Source organism: Dermacentor silvarum, chromosome 8 (assembly GCF_013339745.2).
Source record: "Dermacentor silvarum isolate Dsil-2018 chromosome 8, BIME_Dsil_1.4, whole genome shotgun sequence".
Taxonomy (NCBI): Eukaryota; Metazoa; Arthropoda; class Arachnida; order Ixodida; family Ixodidae; genus Dermacentor; species Dermacentor silvarum.
In genome coordinates, this window is record NC_051161.1 from 58736417 (window position 1) to 58757891 (window position 21475).

General features: G+C 44.3%; 1 long non-coding RNA gene across 1 annotated transcript; it reads left to right on the top strand.

Annotated features, from left to right (window-relative positions):
- The first annotated feature begins 497 nt into the window (after positions 1-497).
- On the top strand, positions 498-8834 carry LOC119461290 (uncharacterized). Its single transcript, XR_005193962.2, has 3 exons — positions 498-631; positions 7743-7840; positions 8463-8834. It is a non-coding gene; the product is annotated as an uncharacterized LOC119461290 (long non-coding RNA).
- Positions 8835-21475: the final 12641 nt, after the last annotated feature.

The following is a 21475-nucleotide window of genomic DNA, read 5'->3' on the forward strand; positions in this document are numbered from 1 at the left end:
CACTGGTACACCCATTAGGTTACTGGGGCGGTTTCCTGCCGACGGGTGGCGGCTGGATCGGTTTTCGCACTGAACGTTGAGCTACGACGATCGCTATTTGTGGGTCAACGCTGTTTGTCGCTGCGTTCACGCGACAAGTACAACGGAAGTGAGAGTCGCAAAAGTGCGCTCTCTCTTGCCACCCAAGTCCTGGCCGCGATCTGACACGTGGTGCCGCTACCTCCATCTCCAGGTGGGAAGCCCTTCTAGCCAGAACTTCGGTGTCGAGGCCGCACAACGCTTCGACGCGCGTCGGCGGCTGAGAGTGAAGCAGAGAATGGGAGGGGGCATATGTATCGTTCCCTCCGCCCACTCATTCTGTGGCACATGTTCCCACCAGTTGAGGCAAACCATTGATCAGAGTGGGTAACGTGTTGTAATGATGCGCCCTGTTTTGGCGCTACCGCTACCAACTGACGCGGCAGGATTTCCCCGCGACGGTTAGTGCCAAACCAAACCAGGCCGACCGCGTTGCAAAAGCTTTAAGGCTGACTGCTTGCCGTTCTCTGAGCCATTTGTCTTCACCGAGAAGCTTGAAGCACAAGCGGGAAGTGCGAAAACAACTGCTGCATACTCCGTGCGCTCACTTCACGTAAGTGGCTCCTGTAATTGCCATGTGCCCAGGAAAATAACTTTGTACCGCTACACACGTCCGTGGTTTGCGTACAATGTTTCAGTCTATGCCACCAGATATTTATTTATTCCCCGTCAGTAAAATGTCGCGCTAAACGTATACCACCTGCTTTGACTTTGTTGCGTTCCGTGCCGTTATTATTTTGTCACGTCATTAATTCTCTTGCTAGAACAGGTGCGTTTGCAAAGGTTTACTATTGAATGCCCCGTCCATTGCTGATATGCCGCACTAACAATTGATGTAGACATTTTTTTTGTTTAAGAAAATCTACTCGCCGTGGTTTCTCAGTGGCTATGGTGCTGGGCTGCTGAGCACGAGGTTGCGGGATCGAATTCCCGCCGCATTTCGGTTGGGGCGAAATGCGAAAACATCGGTGTGCTTAGACTTAGGTGCACGTTAAAGAACCCCAGGTGGTCCAAATTTCCGGAGTCCCCTACTACGGCGTGCCTCATAATCAGATCGTGGTTTTGGCACGTAAAGCCCTATAACTAAATTTTAAAGGCAATTCGAGTTCTTGATCTGTTCTTGTTGTCCCGAAAACACAATTTCTAGTATATTGCCGCGTCTGTAGCGCGGCAAAGACGACGACGATAACACGATATATCGGCATTTGTGAAAAACATAAAGAGCAAGAAGAAGAATAAGCAGTGACTAGCGCACGGTGGTGGTGGTGGTGGTGGTGATGATGTTGAAGCAGGCGGGGTTAGCCTGGCATACATAGCCGGCAATTGTTCCGCCTGATCCTCCTTCGAGTTGAGATCAGGGGTGTGTCACCAAGTGTCGATGAGCCCCGTGTCTCGCAGGAAGGCTATCAGCAGTCGTTGCGCTCTCTTCCTGGTTGTCGCAGGTCCTCCGGGGAAAACGACGTCTTCAAAGGTCCTGTGCGTAAGACCACTCTTTTGTAGGCTGTCGACCATCGCTTTTCTTTCTTTGTCAAACTGCGGGCATATCCAAATGTAATGTTCGATGTCACCAATGTCACCACAGAAAGCACAGAATGGGGAAGCGCGAAGCCCAGTCTTGAATAACCAAGCTGTGGTGTACGCGGAGTCGGTCCTGATGCGGCATAAAAGCGTCGCTTCTTCGTGGGTAAATCCATGAGTCACACAGGCTTCGTGGGGATTCTTGTGGATCTCCCTAAAGTGAAGGCGGATTGCACCCTTAGGGTTCTGAAAAGCTTTTGGAGCTTTCACTTTTGGGACACATGTCAGCGCTAGGCGTGCAAGGGCGTCAGCTTTCTCGTTTCCAACAATTCCTACGTGTGATGGTATCCACTGGAATCTTATATTAAATCCTTTGCTTGTTAGATCGTTAATCAGTGCCAGAGATTGCTAGCTAATTGCTAATACAGTGCCAGAGATTGCTAGCTAATTGCTAATACCATGCAAAGCCGTCCGTTCTTGTTACTGTTCCTGCTTACAAGTTCACTTGTCCCTCGAGTTTCGTGACGCCGCAACAATATCAAGACGATTTCGTTCGCGTGTTGCGCTTTGGCGGGGCTGTAAGTGAATCTGTGTGTGGATGTAATGTTGCCAGCTAGCCGCAATTTTGTGATTATTGTGTAATGATCGTAGCCCGAACACGCGGACCCCAAACATAAGCGAGCTTAATGCTCATTCAAAGGAGCGAAAGCATTCAGACTTCATGCGATATAAAGCCAACTGAGTCCGTTGAAGTGCTCTAAAATCGTTAGTAGCAATTGTGGCTGTACAAAAGGTGCACTAACTTAGCTCAATACCCCTGAACTAAAGATGGGGATATATGCAAGTAATTGAAGCCGAAAAGACTCGCGTTGTGGTAAATATGACAAACAGCGCCGTTCCACCCTTTCATTTGAATTTATGGAAAAGGCGAATGTTACCTGTGTGGGAAATTGCAATGTTCAAAAAATAATTAAAGAGATTCACTTATTTCCTTTTAGTTATCAACTTTAAGCACATGTTGCAATCGCGATATTAAAGTCAATCAGTAGTGAAGTCATGTCTGCTTAGACAACTTTCGAGTTATACTTTCTTAAAATGTGCTGCTAAATACATTGTCGTTTCAGTTGAGTTTTCTAGAAGCATCCGTCTAGCATTTACGAATAATCTTAAGTGTGGCGCTAATCAATCTTTTAGAACGTTTCCGGGACGATTATCTCGAGATTCGTGCAAATATTAAAATTTATTCTCAGCAGACAAGACTCAATTAGCTGCTCAGCTTGAGTTTTGCAACTCTAAAGTGAATAATTAAACATTTATGAATATTGACACGTATACATGTTTATCTTTCACCGGTGGCCGCTTTCCACCGACTAACAAATCTTAAACGTTATCGCTCGGCGCAGGACACGACTGTATCGGAAGTTTCTAGAACGTTATCGATGCTTCTTTCCGTTGCCTGTTTTCACCGACGCTTATGTTATCTGATTGTATGACCGACGCGAATTGTCTAGAACTTTCTGGAAGACCCGCGGGCATCAGGGATTAATCTGGAACCTTCGATGACTCAGGTATAAAAGCCGACGCGTTTCGCCGCTGAGCAGATTTCGACGACCGACGACTGTGTTCGCCGCTTTCGTTGTGCTTCGAGTGTAGCTTGCTTTTGTGGGTACAGGTTCGCCCAATAAAGAATCAGTTTCGTCATACACAGTTTTACGACTGTTTACTTCAGCGTCACTACTACGTGACAATATATTTGATTAGCCGGGTGGACATTTGCTGTTTGTGGTGCGAGGAATGTCCGCGTTTTCAGGTAATTGAACTGAAAATGCCGAATGATGCTTTTAAGCAGTTTTTGAGATATTGCATGCCTAGCGCTGTAAGATACTACCTAATGCACTCGAAGCAGTAATATCTGTATGTCCCAAGTTTTGAAAGAATTATAAACTTCAAGCATTACACTATAACTTACAATGCATACTTAATCAGCATAAGCAGGTAATAAATTTCACGTTCAAAGATCTAGGATTATAATTTGTAAACATAGAGTAACAGCATTGTTGTTTATCAACTAGGTTCTATCCTGCTGTACTATTTCTCACTTGAGCTTTTGTAGCTTGTCAATTTCTTGTTCGTAGTTTGGAAGCTATACTTAGGCATGTCTTTTGTCTTGCCAACTGTCTTGTAAATGTTTTACGGCTCCGCCAAGTTATTAATAATAGTTCTTACCAGGTAAAGCATTGCAAAAGGTTTCTCTCTTTTTAGAAAATTATTCAGACTGAAATAATTTTAACTGCCGGATATGCTTCGTGGAAAATTGAAAAATGTTCGAATTAAAGTGAGATCTAGATACGGTATGATTTGTTGAGCCGTACGCTGGATTTCTTTCTTGGCTAAATTTACCTTGTTTCTCTGCTGTAAAGTGCGAATTGAAGTAAAAGATGTGAATATTAGCAGCTCCATTTAAGCCCGTGCGAGATGACATTCAGCTAATGCTTCCGTGCATCTCGCTTCTTTGACGTATGGTTGTCCAACAGTTTTTGCATGCGAAGCAGCACATAAACTTTTGGTTAGCTCTTCCGGAAAGTTTCGTGAACTAAAGACAGGGGGAAAACACACACACACACACACACACACACACACACACACACACACACACACACACACACACACACACACACACACACACACACACACACACACACACACACACACACACACACACACACACACACACACACACACACACACACACACACACACACACACACACACACACACACACACACACACACACACACACACACACACACACACACACAAAGCCGCCACACCGCAAATACTTATATTGAAGGAGAAAGAAGGCTCGCACAAAATACCTTATGTTGCCGACATCCCAGCATTTCGGAGAATTAACGCTTCGCTGAGCATGAGTGCATTATAATGTACGAGTACATACTTACGACTACGTTTCTATGAACACAAGACTGCGCCGCACTTACCAGCCAATTACAGCCAAAATACCGGATGCGAGGGAACTTAGACGCCAAAATGGACCCATCGTACGACTACACTTTGCAGACGGACGATAGTGCAGCGTTTGGTTCCTTTGGAGGCTTGGACAGGACAGGGTTTCTTCTAAACGAAATGCGAAGTATTGAATTCTGCGCTCTATATTGGTATTTGCAAATGTTTAACCAGACACCGAAGTATCAAGTAGTAGTACAGTCGTAGTCAATATATCTATTTTATTAGTGAAAAGGCACCGAGGAATTATAACTGTCTTACGTTTCGGCGGATCGCTTAACTGTCTCGTGGCCACAGAGAAGATGCAGGTGACAGTATGAATGGAGGAAAGAAATGGAGATTAAAGTTACAATGTGGGCCATCAGCGCAGACAAAGTAGGCGAGATAGACATTGATTGTGCGGAACTTATCACCCGGATTTTGATGCAAATAAACCATCCACGCAAGCGAACAAATGAACAAGGCACTGAGTAAATGTGCCTCGGGGGCAAAGAAAATCCCCTATGTCAGCTGCGGACCTTCCGCTCAACTCAAACACTTTGTTTAAACTGGGTCTCTGCCAGGGCCTGAAAGGGAGGGAGATAGCAACGTAACCGTTAACGTGATTTTGGACGCGGACATCTAATCAGGGCAAAATGATTAAGGCAAGTGACTGGACATTCACAATAAGCGTGCCGAATGAACATGAGGTAATGTATATGTGATTTTGGCCATAATCTTCTTAACGTTTCTTGAAATGTGAAAGACTGGCAAAGCTGTAGAACTAGCAAAAAAAAAGCTTTACCGTATAAAACTTGTTCTGCGATAATGGGGCAGTTGTCACCACAGAGAAAGATTTCATGAGGCCGTTCTTTGTCACCTAAAAATAAACCCCACTAGTCTAACCCACAGTTACCTTTTAAAAAGCCGGAGCCAATACGCTCGCACTGGGATGAGTTTTTATCTGTACTACACAGCTTATTAACATGAACGGGATAGCTAAATAGAGATAACAATATTTTAATGTTTTTTACGAACACGGAACTTAATTTCATTAAGAGATTTTGTTGAGTGACGATCCTCTTGTCCCCCTTAAAATATTTCGATGACTTATATTCAAAAGATTTTCATATACTACATATAGTATTAGGGTTTCTTATAGAGAAAGCCTTCAAAAACTTCAGTACATTTTTGCTTCGATGCACTTACTCGGCTATACAGGCCGACTTCATTCTATTTTAGTTAACTACAGAGCTGCTAATAGCGAACAGGCCCACTACACTAAAAGAAAAAAAGAAGGAAGAAAATCAATTCAATCAATTTTTTTGAGAGTCATGCACCCAGTTCAAAAGAAGTCCACTCGCGACGAGTTCTTCATTTTTAAATTTATTTACATAAGTACCTTCAGCGTCACAGGGGCATTATTGCAGGGGGGGGGGGGGGGGGGGCATTTTGTAGCGAAATGAAAAACGTAAGCAAAAATTGAGCTGATTCCCAATAGTAGACAGCAAGGTATAAACGCAACATGCAAAAAAAAAAAAGAAAAGAGAAAGAAAAAACCGTAGCAACCGGCTGACAGGCGTATTCACATCACTGAAAAGAAAATGATGGTTTACCGCCCGAAGCGCAATTACGACAGATTCGACGACAAAAACGACTGAAGCTCAGGGCACGTTTTGCATTAAACATTATTCTCAGGAAACTTATTTCAGTGCGTTGAAGTAGGTGGGAAAAATGATTTGCGGAAAACAGTGCGACAGCTTGTTTCAAGAACTTTTAAGACACGATCCCATCGTAAAAAAATGAAATGGCGTGGGAAAATGTACAAGTTCTTGTTTATACCTGTGCGACCAGAGTAAATTCAGAAAAAAATATATAATTTCGCGTTTGCCAGCCAAGTTTTTCTTTAATTAACGTTATACTGCCATGGACGTCGTAATTTCCTGAAACAAACCTGGCAGCATGGTTTTGAACGCGTTCAAGTTTGCTTATAAGAGGTTTGAGGGTCCCAAACCGCGCAAGTGTACTCGAGTATTGTGCTAACATTACTGTTGTAAAGCTGCTCAGTTTACACTTTTGGGGGCTCTATGAAAATCACGTCTAATCATATTGAGTATTCGTGATGACTTTAAGGTGAGATATTCAACATGCGTATTCCAGGTCAAATTTTCTGAAAAGTAGACCCTAAGATATTTATAATGTTCAAACCATTCAAGAGGCAGTCCATCCAAATTATAAACGGATCTCACAGGGAGACTTTTACGGGCGAAAGAGACGAGTTGACACTTTTCACTGTTTAAAGACATGCCAAACTTCGAGCAGCAACCTTGAATTGTGTTTAAATCACTTGGTAGGAAGCTAATATCATGATCATTTTGTATAGCTCTATAAATTACGCAATCGTCTCCATATAATCGCACTTTGTACTGAAGGCCTTGCACAGTATCATTAACATAAACTAAACAAAAACAACCGCTCCAAAACAGACCCTTGGGGTACGCCAGAAGTTACGGTGACTTCAGTTGATTTAGCTGCGTTGATCAAGACATGCTGCGTTTGCCCAGTCAAATAATTTTTGATCCAATCGACTATAGCATGTTGAATGCGGAGCCACGATAATTGATTTAACAGCAAGGTACAAGGAACGGTTTCATAGGCCTTTCGGAAGTCCAGATATAAACAGTCTGCCTGGTAACATAAGTCGAAAGAGTAAAAGAGATCATGGCAGAATTATACCAATTGAGTCGTGCATGACAAGCCAGGCCTGAATCCATGTTGGTAAATTGAAAAAGAACTATTGCTTTGAAGGTGATTCGTTTCAGCACCTAATGCTAAAAAGAGTTCGCGGAACCAAAAATGCTTTCTAACATGGCGATTGTGGGCACGCGATGGCCTTCGTTCCGTTCACTGCTGTTCGTCGCACTTTCTCGTATAGCTGACGTCCGTACCATATCCCACGTTTGTGGAGGCCGTCAGTCTGCTGTGTCCATGTCTCCTGGTCTATGTCCTGGTCTACTTAGTTGGTTCTTGTACGTCTCAATAACCACATCTTGATAATATTTGGACGCACAAGTACGTTTGGCACCGAACTCCAAGAAGAGACGAATAAGTAATTTTCTGTGTTTCTTAAATATATATTTCAGAATGAAGACAGTATTGCTAGCTTTCTGCCTTGGGGTGTTTGCCTTCACTACATTGTCGAACATGACAGCAGCCTACAAAGTGACCCATGTTGAAATAGGTAAGTTGAAATCAGGAAATCTCAGTGGCTCATAGTTTTTGTGCATGTAGGCATGGCACGGGTGATTAGCCCTTCTATGTTTTCGTGAGCCCACAATAGACTGTGCATGTTGTAATTTTTAATAGTGAGACCAACAGAGTTTAATTAAAACAAGGTAGCGAATAACGTGAACGCTGTTTTACGCGTACCTTAAATCAATGATAATTAAGGAAAGATGGTAATGATACCTTCTCATTGCATACATTGTATACCTTTTACAGACATTGTTTCCACACAGAGTAGCTTTCTCGTCCTTTCCTTACACTGGCTATCCTCCATGTCTTTCCCTCCCGCTTTCCTTTTTTTTTTAACTAGAGACGCCGCACTTAGTAGCAGTTATACGTGTACAATAGATTCACGCGGACACTTGAAGGTTGCCTTGAATTTAGGAGTTATTACGCAGAAGTATAAAAATTATCTCCTCATAAAGCCTGGTTAGATAGCTTAATCTTATTATTGTCATTTGTAGAGCTGCTTGGCGCAGTAAGAAAAACAACTTCACAGAGTAACGACAAACAAACTAGCTGCGTGTACAGATTCGGCGGGAGTGGTGAATTGAATGAAAACACTCGCATTTTTGTAGGCCTTGGATGTCCACAGTCACTGCTGAATTGTTCGCAAACATGCCGAAGCACTTATGGTCATCAAGGTGGACATTGCATTGGGCCGCTCAACACCGTCTGCACCTGTACCTGAACGGGCTTCAAAAGGTTTAATTATGCTGCCTTACCCTTCTTGTTCACATTTTATTGCTTGGAGCACAAGATGCCCGAGTGAAAATTTTCGCTCATCATGGTAACAGATTGTACCCGTTGTAATGACGCGGGTACCTCGACGCATTGTACCATTAAAAATACGCAATTTCTTTTTATGGTACATCGTTGGTATGTTTTTGATAAGTTATCATATCTTCGTGATCACTTTATTATGAATAAAGTTTGATTGTTGCAAGTTGCTTTTATCGTTTCACAGATTTTTGAGTCGAGTTCTTGTTATTCTCGTGTGATATATGTCCGCATTCGTGAGAAATTGTTGCATTTATCGCACTGTATAGGGAGCGTCAAGGTGAGTTGGATCAAATCAGCTGCAAGTCGTGGGTTTTCTCGCCCTACTCGCAAGGTGCTTGCAGGGTCATTCCGACTTCCGATTCGACTCGCTGAAGTCGAGTTCATGTGAACGAGCTTATCGATACGCGTCACTCACCAGCGTGTAGTGCGAGAAGAAGGTTCGCTCCCTGGCGATGAAGTAAGATAGCGTCTGGATGGGAACGTGCAGCAGGTACGCACCGAACGAGAGCCGGCTCAGCGGTAGCAGACCTTCCCATGACAGAAAGCGGCTTAGCGGGCCTGGAAATTTCAGAGAATGGTGACCAAATGAAATACATGCGCGTATAGTTTAGCATGAAGCAATTACCTTAAGACACATTCGACTGCTCGTTTCCTAACACTGTTGCAAACCTTTCAAAGGAAGTTTATAACGAAACAACTAAGCGTCATTTCGACAATAATCAAGCTCGCATAGTGTCAACAAAGCCGAAATTAGCGCACCAGAGTTCTTTGTGTGTGTAATACAACTTCGTTCGTGTTTTACACCACTGTCAGAGCACTTATCATAGCGCTCTGAAACGACTAGGCCAATGCGCTCGCGTTAAAATTGAGTTAAAATTTCGGGGCGGTATTTACAAAGCTGTGGATACGCTGAACAGGTTGAAGAAACCAGGCCGCGCAGCCAATTACAAAGAGTATTATTCCGTCATTATTCGTTTTATCATTCATTTCGTCGTACGCCCTTACTGTTCACCTTACACACATGAATATTAGTAATGTTTTCATAGCTCTGTAGTGCATCTACATTGCCTGTAATAAAACAAGGTTAGCACCAATTAGGGTAGCTAACCAAGTGCCAGTGGATAAGGATCCATATTCATGCAACGTGTCTTACGTAAGCACGCTTCATCATTGTTTGGGGCTGAGACACTTGTGACTCATGCAATCGGAGAGAGAGAGAGAAAGATACAAGCTTTATTGATATGCTGGATATCTTAGTCTGGCTGATCGGCTCAGGCGGCGAGACCACAAGAGGCTGTGGCCGCGAATGGCGCTTATAGGTAGAAGTTTTATGAAAAGCGGCTCAAGGTGGCTGCATCATTGCAAGGATTTTCACGCAATACTTTGCTTCAGATAAAGCGAAGGACAACGTCTATCAACGCCGCTGTATACTGTAGCTACAGAAAAAAATGGTAGCCCCTCCCCTGTCGAGGAAATGGGGGTGAGCGAAGCTTGTCGTGTGTTTCTTCGGTGTTCCTCCGAACGAATTGCACTGACGAATACCACCTTGTGCTCGAACCACAACCGATCACACGCATTGCAGCTAGCTGCGAAGTTCCGGTTGAGAAAATCGCGTTGAAACCTGGCCGTCGCACTGGGGAAGTTGGGGCTAGCGTTGCCAAGCTTGCACCACCGTTGTCGGGTTCCCGGAGCGCAAGACGACGCTGACGTTTGGCTTCCACATCGTGCTCCCGCAACTCGGGGCCGGCGGCTCTTCGCTGACGTTTGGCCTCAACATCGCGCTCCCTCAACTGAGGGTCCGCGGCTCTTCGCTGACGTTTCGCCTGGGCTTCGGAAGCCCTCACACTAGAATCAGCAAGTCGACAATGAGCCCTTTCCCGAGCGCGTTCATTCTGGATGGATTCCCATAAAATAGCTTCAAAATTAGATCTGTCCGTCCCGTAAGACAATGAATGGCTCATACCCACTTAAGCAATGGCTCTTCGGAAGCCATGGGAGCCGCTCTTCATCAATGGTTTTATTTATTTATTGTACCCTCAAGGCCGATGCATTACAGAGGGGAGTGGCAAAAAAAAAAGTTACTTTGAAAATATACACTTACACATGGAGTTATATAATGTACCAATACAAAAACAATACTATAATTAACAAATCAAATCAATTCAAATCACCGAACTATAAAACAATGTAAAATGACAAGATGATACAGGTAAGCACAAGCACACGAAGAAACAACGATAAATAACATGAGGTAAAGAACTATTTAGTTACTGTTGCTAGTTAAAACATTCTTGAAACGTTGATGGTCTGTAATTTCGGCAGTAGTGGTAGGAAGATGGTTCCACTCCTCACAAGTCCTGGGAAAAAATGAATACTGAAAAGTAGAAGTCCTACAAAAAGGAACGGCTACTTTATGTCGGAGGTGGGGAGGAAAGATGAAATCATCGTGTAGTGAACGATGGTGAAATATGCCGTGAAAAAGACAGAAGCGATGAATCTTACGGCGAGATGGAAGATGGGCCCCCATCTTCTTTTCCCGCCAAGTTACGCGACACTGAGCGCCGATACAGTACTTTCGGAAAGGTGCTCCTCGCTGTATACCTTGCAGTGAATCATTTCAGGTACTTCCTTGAAGGGCGACAATTTATCATTCTTACCATTACCGATCACAAACCACTTGTTTCGGCTTTAAGTTCTGCATTGCCACCAATACTCCTAGAGAGCTCAGGCATCTTGCTTTCATTGCCGAATTCACGGCACACATACGCTACGTCAAAGGCAGCCTTAACAGGGAAGCGGACGCTCTCAGTCGTATTAGCATCAACGGCACGACAAGTCCTATCCACCTTTACTTGTCATCACTCGCGGCGGCATAATCATCCGACGATGAACTTCCACGACTCCGATCTTCTACATCCCTCTGCTTGGAGAAAGTCAACTTCCGCGACCACGACCTCACGCTCTGGTGCGACATTTCACCCAACTGTCATCAACATCATCAGTCTGTATTTATGTCCACTGCAGGACGAAGGCCTCTCCCTGTGATCTCCAACTACCCTTGTCATGCGCTAGCGTATTCCAACTTGCGCCTGCAAATTTCCTAACTTCATCATCCGATCTGATTTTCTGCCGACCTCGACTGCGCTTCCCTTCTCTTGGTATCCATTCTGTAACCCTAATGGTCCACCGGTTATCCATCCTACGCATTACATGGCCTGCCGAGCTCCATTTCTTCCGCTTAATGTCAACTAGAATATCGGCTATCCCCGTTTGTTCTCTGATCCACACCGCTCTCTTCAGTCTTTCAACGTTAGGCCTAACATTTTTCATTACATCGCTCTTTGTGCGGTCCTTAACTTGTTCTCGAGCTTCTCTGTTAACCTCCAAGTTTCTGCCCCATATGTTGGCACCGGTAGAATGCAATTATTGTACACTTTTCGTTTCAACGACAATGGTAAGCTCCCAGTCAGGATTTGGCAATGCCTGCCGTAGGCACTCCAACCCAATTTTATTCTTCTGTAAATTTCTTTCTCATGATCAGGGTCCCCTGTGAGTAATTGACCTATATAAACGTACTCCTTTACAGACTCTAGAGGCTGACTGGTGATCTGAATTCTTGTTCCCTTGCCAGGCTATTGAACATGATCTTTGTCTTCTGCATATTAATCTTCAACCCCACTCTTACACTTTCCCTGGTTAAGGTCCTCAATTCATTTGCTGTAATTTGTCCCCGTTGTTGCTGAATAGGACAATGTCATCTGCAAACCGTAGGTTGCTGAGATATTCACCGTTGATCCTCACTCCTAAGCCTTCCCAGTCTAAGAGCTTGAATACTCCTTCTAAGAATGCAGTGAATATGATTGGAGAGATTGTGTCTCCTTGCCTGGCACCTTTCTTGATAGGTAACTTTCTACTTTTCTTGTGGAGAACCAAGGTAGCTGTGGAATCCTTGTAGATATTTGCTAAGATATTCACGTATGCCTCCTGTACTCCTTGATTACGCAATGCCTCTATGACTGCTGGTATCTCTACTGAATCAAATGCCTTTTCATAATCTATGAAAGCCATATAGAGAGGCTGATTGTACTCCGTAGATTTCTCGATTACCTGATTGATGACATGGATATGATCCATCGTGGAATATCCCTTCCTGAAGCCAGCCTGTTCTCTTGGTTGGCTGAAGTTAAGTGTTGCCCTGATTCTATTGGAAATTATCTTGGTGAATTTTTTATACAATACTGAAAGCAAGCTAATGGGTCTATAATTCTTCAATTCTTTAACGTCTCCCTTCTTATGGATTAGTATAATGTTAGCGTTCTTCCAGCTCTCTGGTGAGGCATTGCGTATAAAGGGCCGCAAGCTTTTCAAGCATGATATCTCCTCCATCTTTGATTAAATCTACTGTTATTCCATCTTCTCCAGCCGCTTTTCCCCTGGTCATGTCTTTCAAGGCCCTTCTAACTTCATCGCTAGTTATAGAATGAGCTTCTGTATCCGGTTCATCACTATTTCGAATGGAAGTAGCCCGGCTGTTTTGGGAACTGTATAGGTCAGTATAGAATTCTTCCGCTGCTTATACTATGTCATCTAAATTGCTGATGATATTACCGTGCTTATCTTTCAGTGCATACATCTTGCCTTGTCCTATGCCGAGCTTTCTTCTTACTGGTTTCATGCTGCGTCCATATTTTACGGCTTCCTCAATCTTTCCCACGTTATAATTTCGGATATCCCTTACTTTCTTCTTGTTGATTAGTTTCAACAGTTCAGCGAATTCTACCTGATCTCTCGAGTTTGACACTTTCATGTTTTACCGTTTCTTTATTAAGTGCTTTGTTACTCAGGAGAGCTTACCTACTGGTTGCCCTTGGTGACTTACCTCCCACTTCAATTGCTGCTTCCTAGATAAGCCTAGTTACGGTTTCATTCATTACCTTTATGTTGTTTTCATCTTCCTGTTCTAAAGCTGCATATTCGTTTGCGAGCACCAGCTTGAATTGGCCTGCTTTTTACCCTTACTGCGTCTAGGTTGACTAATTTTATTCTTCCTCTCCTCAAATTTAGAGAAATCCTAGACCTCACAAACCTATGGTCACGACACTTTACCCTATCTAACACTTCTCCATCCTGCACTATGCTGGGATCGCCAGTAAGTATGAAATCTATTTCATTCGTTGTTTCTGCATAAAGGTATTCATTATTCGGTGCCTATCCCTTTCCGCGAATTGTATCAACATCTCTCCTCCAGTGTTCCTAGAGCCGATGCCGTAGTTGCCAATTGCTTGCTCACCAGCCTGCCTTTCCCCCCTACTTTTGCATCGAAGTCTCCTGCGACTACAGGATAATACTGTGTTTCCACCTTTCTCATTGCTACTTCAACATCTTCATAAAACTCTTCTATTTCATCATCGTGACAGGAGGCTGGGGCGTAGGCTTGTACTACCTTCATTCTACACCTCCTATACAGCTTTATTACGACGACTGCTACCTTCTCAGTAATGCTGTAGAATTCATCCATGTTGCCCGCTATGTGCGTATGGACGAGAAATCCTACTCCAAATTCTCTCTTATCTGGAAGACTTTGTAGCAGAGGACGTGGGCGTTAGTCAGCACTGTATAAGCATCACCAGTTCTAATCTCACTAAGGCCAATAATATCCCAGACAATACCTGATAATTATTCAAATAGCCCTGCTAAGCTAGCCTCGCTCGATATGGTGCGCGTGTTGAACGTTGCCAGGTTCAGTTTCCAGTGGCGGTCTGTCCGGACCCTAAGATTCTTAACACCCTCTGCCGCGTCGCAGGTCTGATCACCGCCTTGGTCAGGTGCTCCGCAGCCGCTGGGGACTGAGGGCCATTGGTTAACTGTAGGAGTCATGAGGGAGGTAGTAGCCGAATACTGCACCGGGGAGGTCAATTCCTGTTCTGGTGAGGGAGTGACTTTGTTGAAGTTTAGTGGGTCTTCCTAATTTGGTTGCACCTGGACTAGTATAGCCCCACTAGCTTTCGGCAATATTTTTTTTGCCGGTCAGGCGTCACTCTATGCCTGAAAATGTAGTGGACTGGAGCCGGATTCGAACTTACGACCTTCAGATTAGAAGCAGGGTGTTCTACCTCCGCTCCACGCCACCACCTATACCCCAGGCTGGATATAATGCACAAGGTTAACCCTTGCTGCCCATGAAGTCGGAAGTAAAATGAAAACAGAGAGGGCAGGAAAGATTGAAACAGAAAGACGAAGATTGGATAGACGGACAGGAAAAGGCAACTACTGATTTCCCCTGGGTAGGTCAGTCCGGGGGTGCCGTCTACGTGAAGCGGAGGCCAAAGAGGTGTGTTGCCTCCACCGAGGGGCCATAAAGGTCCAAACACCCGGTATTGACTCAACCCCCAGTATCTCCCTTTCCCAAGATACGGCTAAGCCACGCACGGCTACACGCGGGAGGGTCCCACCCTCATGTGCTCGGGTACATGGTGTCGCAAAACACCAAACGCCTGCTCACGCAGACGCCCCTGCGGGGTGCGCACTTCTGGAAATGTTTAGTTTGACCTTGAGTGGTGTTATTTTTTTTTCCATGACGGGCACGATCGAGAATAGGCGTAGTGGTCTCCGTCACAGTTAGCACAGTGCACATTTCTGAAGAATGGTCGTTGGATGCACACGTTGCACAGGTAGTCGCCCTCGGCAGCTTTGCGACCCGCGCCCAAAACGCTGACACTTGAAGCATTGGCGCGGATTGGGAATGCACGGTCGCACACGGAGCTTACAACATGCGGTCTCGATGGAGTCTGGAAGGTTTCTTGTTCAAAACGTAATGATTACATATTTGGTGGTAATATCCTTGTCGTCACGCGATACCTTAATTCATTGTACCTTTACTATGTTCTGGTCTTGCCGTCCATCCAACAGCTCGCTTTCACAAAGTTGATGAAGGTCATCATCAGAGATGACACCATATAATGTGTTCACTGACCACTGAGGGCCCACTGAGACAGGAAAGTCACCAAACGCAACCAGTTTCGACAGTTTATTGTATTGAAGCTTAACCCGCACTTCCAATCTTAGTCACCTTGCAAACTGAACCAATTGCTTCTATCAGACAATTTGCAACAACAAATGGGGATATCGTACGGACAGTCTTGGTTTCGTGCTGGCTATGTATTACGTGGTACTTGGGAAATGTTTCTTTTCGTTTCATAATTAAGTTGAACGTTTTATCCGTGTGCCCACTCTTCAGGGATGATGCAGCGTTCTATTCGTACGCGTGCTCTGGCACAGGAGCTGAAGGAAAACAGGGTTACCCGCATTTATTTTCAATCTCTTCTTCGTCGTGCTGTTTTTGATACACTGCACTCAATCTGCCATCCAGGCGTATACATGCCACGCAACTCCTTAACACCGAACGTTACGTCTGGCCACGCATACGTGCTGATATACGCGACTGGGTCCCCACTTGTACAGCGTGTCAACGTATCAAGGGCAACGACACACCAAGACTCCCTTGCGAAAGTTCCCTCTCCCCGATGCACATTTCGACACCATTAATTTGAACATCGTTGGACTTTTGCCACCATGCCGTGGTTATACGCATTTTCCTGCATGTACTGATAGGTACACAGGGTGGCCTGAAGCTGCTCCAATGCCTTACATAACGGCGGAGACAGTTGCTCATACTTTTCTGTCTACTTGGATTAGCCGTTTTGGTGTGCTATCAACGGTGACCACTGATCGCAGCAGCGAGGCTGAGTCGGCACTTTTCAGATATGTAACATCCCTTGTGGGGTTTGCGCGCATTCGCACAATTGCTTACCATCCCGCATCTAACGGCATCCCAGAGAGACTACATAGTCACTTGAAAGCAGCACTGGCAGCTCAGCTTCATGCTGAGGGTTGGGTATCGCACCTTCCAATCGTGCTGCTCGGCCTTCGATCAACATTCCGACCAGAACTCGCCTGCTCTGTAGCTGAGATGGTTTATGGCTGCACCCTGACCTCGTCAACCCAGTATCTACGCCGAAAGTTTCGGATCCATCTTCTTTCGTCCAGCGTCTACAGATTTTCATGCAAAACTTGCATCCATCGCCTACCTCTGCCCACACAAATAAGCACGACGTTTTTCTACCCTCAAACCTGCAAACATCCTCACACATTTTTTTCCGTGTTGGCATGCCTCGTTGCTCTTTTCAGCCCCGCTATGACGGTCCTTTCCCAGTCATCAAACGTTCTGAACACCATTTCACAATCCTGCGCAACAGGCGTTAAGACACTGTCACTATCGCAAGGATCAAACCGGAGCTCATTATCAACTCCTCCGTCTGACCGCTTCTCCAAGTGTGACCATGGCCACTTGTCCGCAGGGGGGATCTGTTGATGATGATGGTGGTCTCACACTATGGCTCATACCCACTCTGGGTGATTGGCCAAGAATTGTCTGACTGAACTTTTACTTATAGTTTTGGAGTTCTACGCATTCGATTCTGTGGCAAACTTTTCTTCTTATTCTGGCGCGTCACCGGTTTAGCATGAGCGATTAGTGGGAGACGGCTGAGTGAGGTGTAGAAGAGGAAGTGAAACGATGGAGCAGATCAAATGAAGGGACGTACAAATAAAGCCACAGTGTTCTTAACAGTGCTTGGTGGTTCCACACGTGAAAAACACTGGCTACAACCAAATGTCACCAACATTTACGAAGTTCATCGCTCAAATAAATGAAGAGAGAGAAGTGAGTTATATGACATTAAAGGACCCACACAGTTCCTAATACCGCTGCCGTTCGCGACGCGCCCATAATGGCAGGCGTTACTAGATTAAAGGAAGCCTCGAGCTCGCTCATTGCCGCCGTTGCCCCGGTTGCTGGGGCTGCCGGGGACCTTCTCCGTCGGCGTCGCCGCCACTGGGAGGCGGCCCTGAAAAATTCGGAGATTGAAAACCAGCTCTGGGCCGTCCGGCAAGCCGAAGATGCCGCCCGAGTCCAAGGACTTCGAACCGACACCTGAGGCCACTAAAAGCAAAGTGCCGGCTCTTTAAATAAAGTTTATTTCTTCTTATTCTTCCCTAGAGAAATGAAGGCGCACAAGAGCGTCCGAAAACACGCGCAGAAGTTGACAGTTTTGCAGCACAGACAAGACGGTTCACTTTTCCGTGCTTATAGGGGCAGAGCCAGGGATCCTAGCTCTTCATTCACCCGTAAGGGCCGCCTAATTAAGGCGCCGAGATGAACGCGAGGGTGTCTCCTGCGCGAAATGCGCCCAAACAGTTTTGGTGGCGAACGATTTTGCGGATACGGAAAGTTTCTCGACACTAATTTATCATCCCAGTACTGTTCTGTAACAATAATTGGCCTAAATTTCTCTACGATGCAATCTATAATACGAAGTTGTATTCGAAACATTAGAAAATATTTATCGAGAATAATAATAAAAAACAGTAATAACCCACGATGAGCGCCGCATAAGCATCATGTAGATAAGGCGACAGGCGCACTCAAAAGTGTGTAGAATTTATATGCGCAGGAAACTAAGCCCTGATGCGATCATTTGTGAAAAATTTTAACTTTTTCAGACGCCACTTTATTCCGTTGAGTGAGAACTTGCTTTCATCTTGCATCTTCGTAATCATAGAAAGTGTACAGCTGCAGAAAAGATTGGGAATTTTCGATTGTTTTTGCGTTTGGTCAAGTTTACAGAATGTCGACTCCACGCGAGAGCTCACTACAGGAACATCAAATATGAGAACATAAACAGTTTCGTGTTTTGAAAAGCTTGAAAAGCACTTATCCAGCCGCTTGAAAATTATGCCTGGTGCATGACATTGGGAAAAACTAATTGAGAAGAAACGCGCTACATAGAACATATTGACACCGAGTAAAAACACCCAACCGTCTACCTTCTCACTCATTTTGCTAAAACATTCTGCACACGTTATTCAAAATTGAAGCACAATTCCCATAATAAGTGTTTCAAGATGTATGCGACACACTTTAAATATCGCTATACTTTCCTCAGTGATTTTGCTGTTGATGCACTCTCGCTGTACACAATTGTGAGCACATCGTCTGAAAGCGTTAAACGCAGATCCAGAGCACATGTTGGAATCTACGTGATCAAAACTCTCGTGAAGTGTTTCACTAAACGTTATACAACTAAATGCGATGCGTACTGCTATGCTTAACGCGGGCGAAGCGATGACACGAGGACTCGGTGACGTCACGAGGAACCAGGCGATGTATTATGTTTGTCGGAGGAAGAGTGGCAACAGAAGTGTTAGCACAGAGAAGTATACGACACAAATCTAAACAGGTTGTCATTTTTTCTTTATCGTTGAGAGAAATTTTTAAAACTCAACCGTGGCACATAGCACAATTAAACTTATTGAGCTAGATTACTCTCAGAGGTGTGCATTATTTGCTTAATAAATAAAAATAAATATTTAAGTAATTCACAAAGCTTCACTAATTAACTTTTAAACGAATCGCTTTACAATACATATCGCAAGTTTACGAATTGTAGCTGAGGGCTTCGAAAGGTCAATTTTACGGCCATAGAAAGCTTACCACTGGCAGCAGAGGCAAGTGCACTGCAGCCCTTCAAAAGTTTATTAAAATTTTCATTTACTTTGGTGAAGTTTTCCACGTACGTAGTGCGCTCATTAAAAGAAACAGATGCAATTTTATTACTTGCTTTCAATGAAAGCAATGAAAAAAATGCGTTCCGAGAAATGCAGATATTTCACAATACATAAAAGTATTCGATGCTATTTTCTGAACTCTATCGAGACAGTGAAACAAATGTAAGCAGCAGAATAATATATACAGCAGTGGCCAAGCTCGGTAGTAGGCGGTGAGATGAGCAGAAGCGTGAAGGAAATTGAGCAGGGATAGTGCTTGGAGATATTGGTACAAATTTGTTGGGCGACTAAGCTCGGGCTTCGGCGTCTGAGAAATAAAAACAACATAGATTGTACGTTGCGCGTTGCCCAATTTCAATCGTGACATCGAATAGCAATTCAGACCCTAGACAATTTCACGAAAAGTGCGCAGGTTTATTGAGATTAAAATTATAAAAATAAGGTCAAAGTACAAGTAAAGCATGGTCATCACTAATAGACTGTTTTAGGCCATGAAACAAAAATTCTTGTTTACATAAATTACAGCCACTAAAACGGAAAGTTTCGTTTGTTATGATGCTAGTATATAGCAGACTTTCAAGTGTTTTAATTTATTATTTATTTGGCCTTTTGGCAACCAAGGCAGGTTTCTACACGTACATGAACAATTCCGTAAAGTTGAGACGCAACCAAGGACGGAAAAAAGCTTCAGGACAGGAAAGAGCGTGTATAATCATGCCTTGGTTAGTACACCAGGCAGGACTTTCCCGTCCTGAAGCTTTTTTTCCGTCCTTGGTTGCGTTTAGCATTACGGACTAAGATGAACCAACTAGCCCAGCAACAAGTATTGGTACATGAACAAGTACAGAGTTAACACAAGTCAGTTCAATAGGAAAAGTGCACTAAAAGTACAAGAATAAGGTAAAAAGAACACATTGGAACAAATCTGAAGAAAGATCGCAGGCACAAGGGGCAGTTTATCAAACTAGCAAAGAGAAAAAAAAAGAGAAATGCAAACAAACATAGAAACGTGATATAGATATCCCCAGAACTTGTTGGAACTTAATTGAAAGAAACGAATTTGTTTACACAGCCGATCAACCTTCCCGTCATATCAGTTTTGTCGTTGTACTGCTACTTATAGTTCTTCAGACAGGCTTCTATTTTCGATCAAGGTTCTAGCGGTTCCGAGTGTGCCTCCTGTTACTAGGTGATTAGGGTTGTTAGTGCAATAGGGATCCAACTACCGGCAGCCTAACCTTCCCTCATGGTACAGTTGGCATTGGTGAGAAAACTAAAGGCTTAATTTTTTTTATAGTGGTCTCTCACTGAACCTATAACACATAGAAGGAAATTCGATGTTCAGAAATACAAGAAGTGGCTATTCCTTTCTTACCGCTTTTTTTTTTTTTTGGGGGGGGGGGGGGGCGCTCGCCTTGCCTAGCAGTTGCACGCAGGACGTGAAACATCGTGCGGCGGGTCTGTACCTGTAGGCGCGTTGTACGAGGAAGTTGGTGCGAATAGTAGCTCATGGGCTGCGAAAAAAAAATTGAATAATCGCTTTTAAAACAGCCCTAGGTGTTCGCGACTTGTTTTAAAAGACGATTGCACAAAGGGAAACACTTGACCCCTAGAGCACTTCGCAAACGCTCTCAGCTTAAAGAAATGTCGTCTGGTTTTCCACGTGAACGCCCCCACGTTAAACGTGCGTGCAATATGGCTACTTGCACGTGGGACAAGAGAATAGTCACCAAGAGATGTGCCAGCAAAAAACATCGTTGGAAAAGTACAAAAGTGACCAGCGACGAATGGAAAACGTACGTCAGAGGAAAGCGGGAGAAAACAGAGAAATATGGCGTGGATTTTACGTGCTATACTCAGGAAGCTCAGAGGGCGCTATACTCAAGCTGCTAACCGGGACAACACGGGGATGCGGCGGCGCTGTCGTCACTTTCGCGGCTGGTAAACAAAGCTTTTGGTAAGGTGTAATGGCGGGAATATTCTCTGAGGAAAAGAATAAATACGCTCGAACGCGTTTTCAAGATTTACAAGTCAAGGATTGTTGTTCGAAGTCGTCTGCTCTGCTTGCCTACAATATGCACCTTTGTTTACAAACATGCATCTTTTACGTGTCAGACATCACCAGGCCTGGCAGCATGAACTCCGTCAGCTGGTATTGCTGGTATATTTATATACGGGCCCA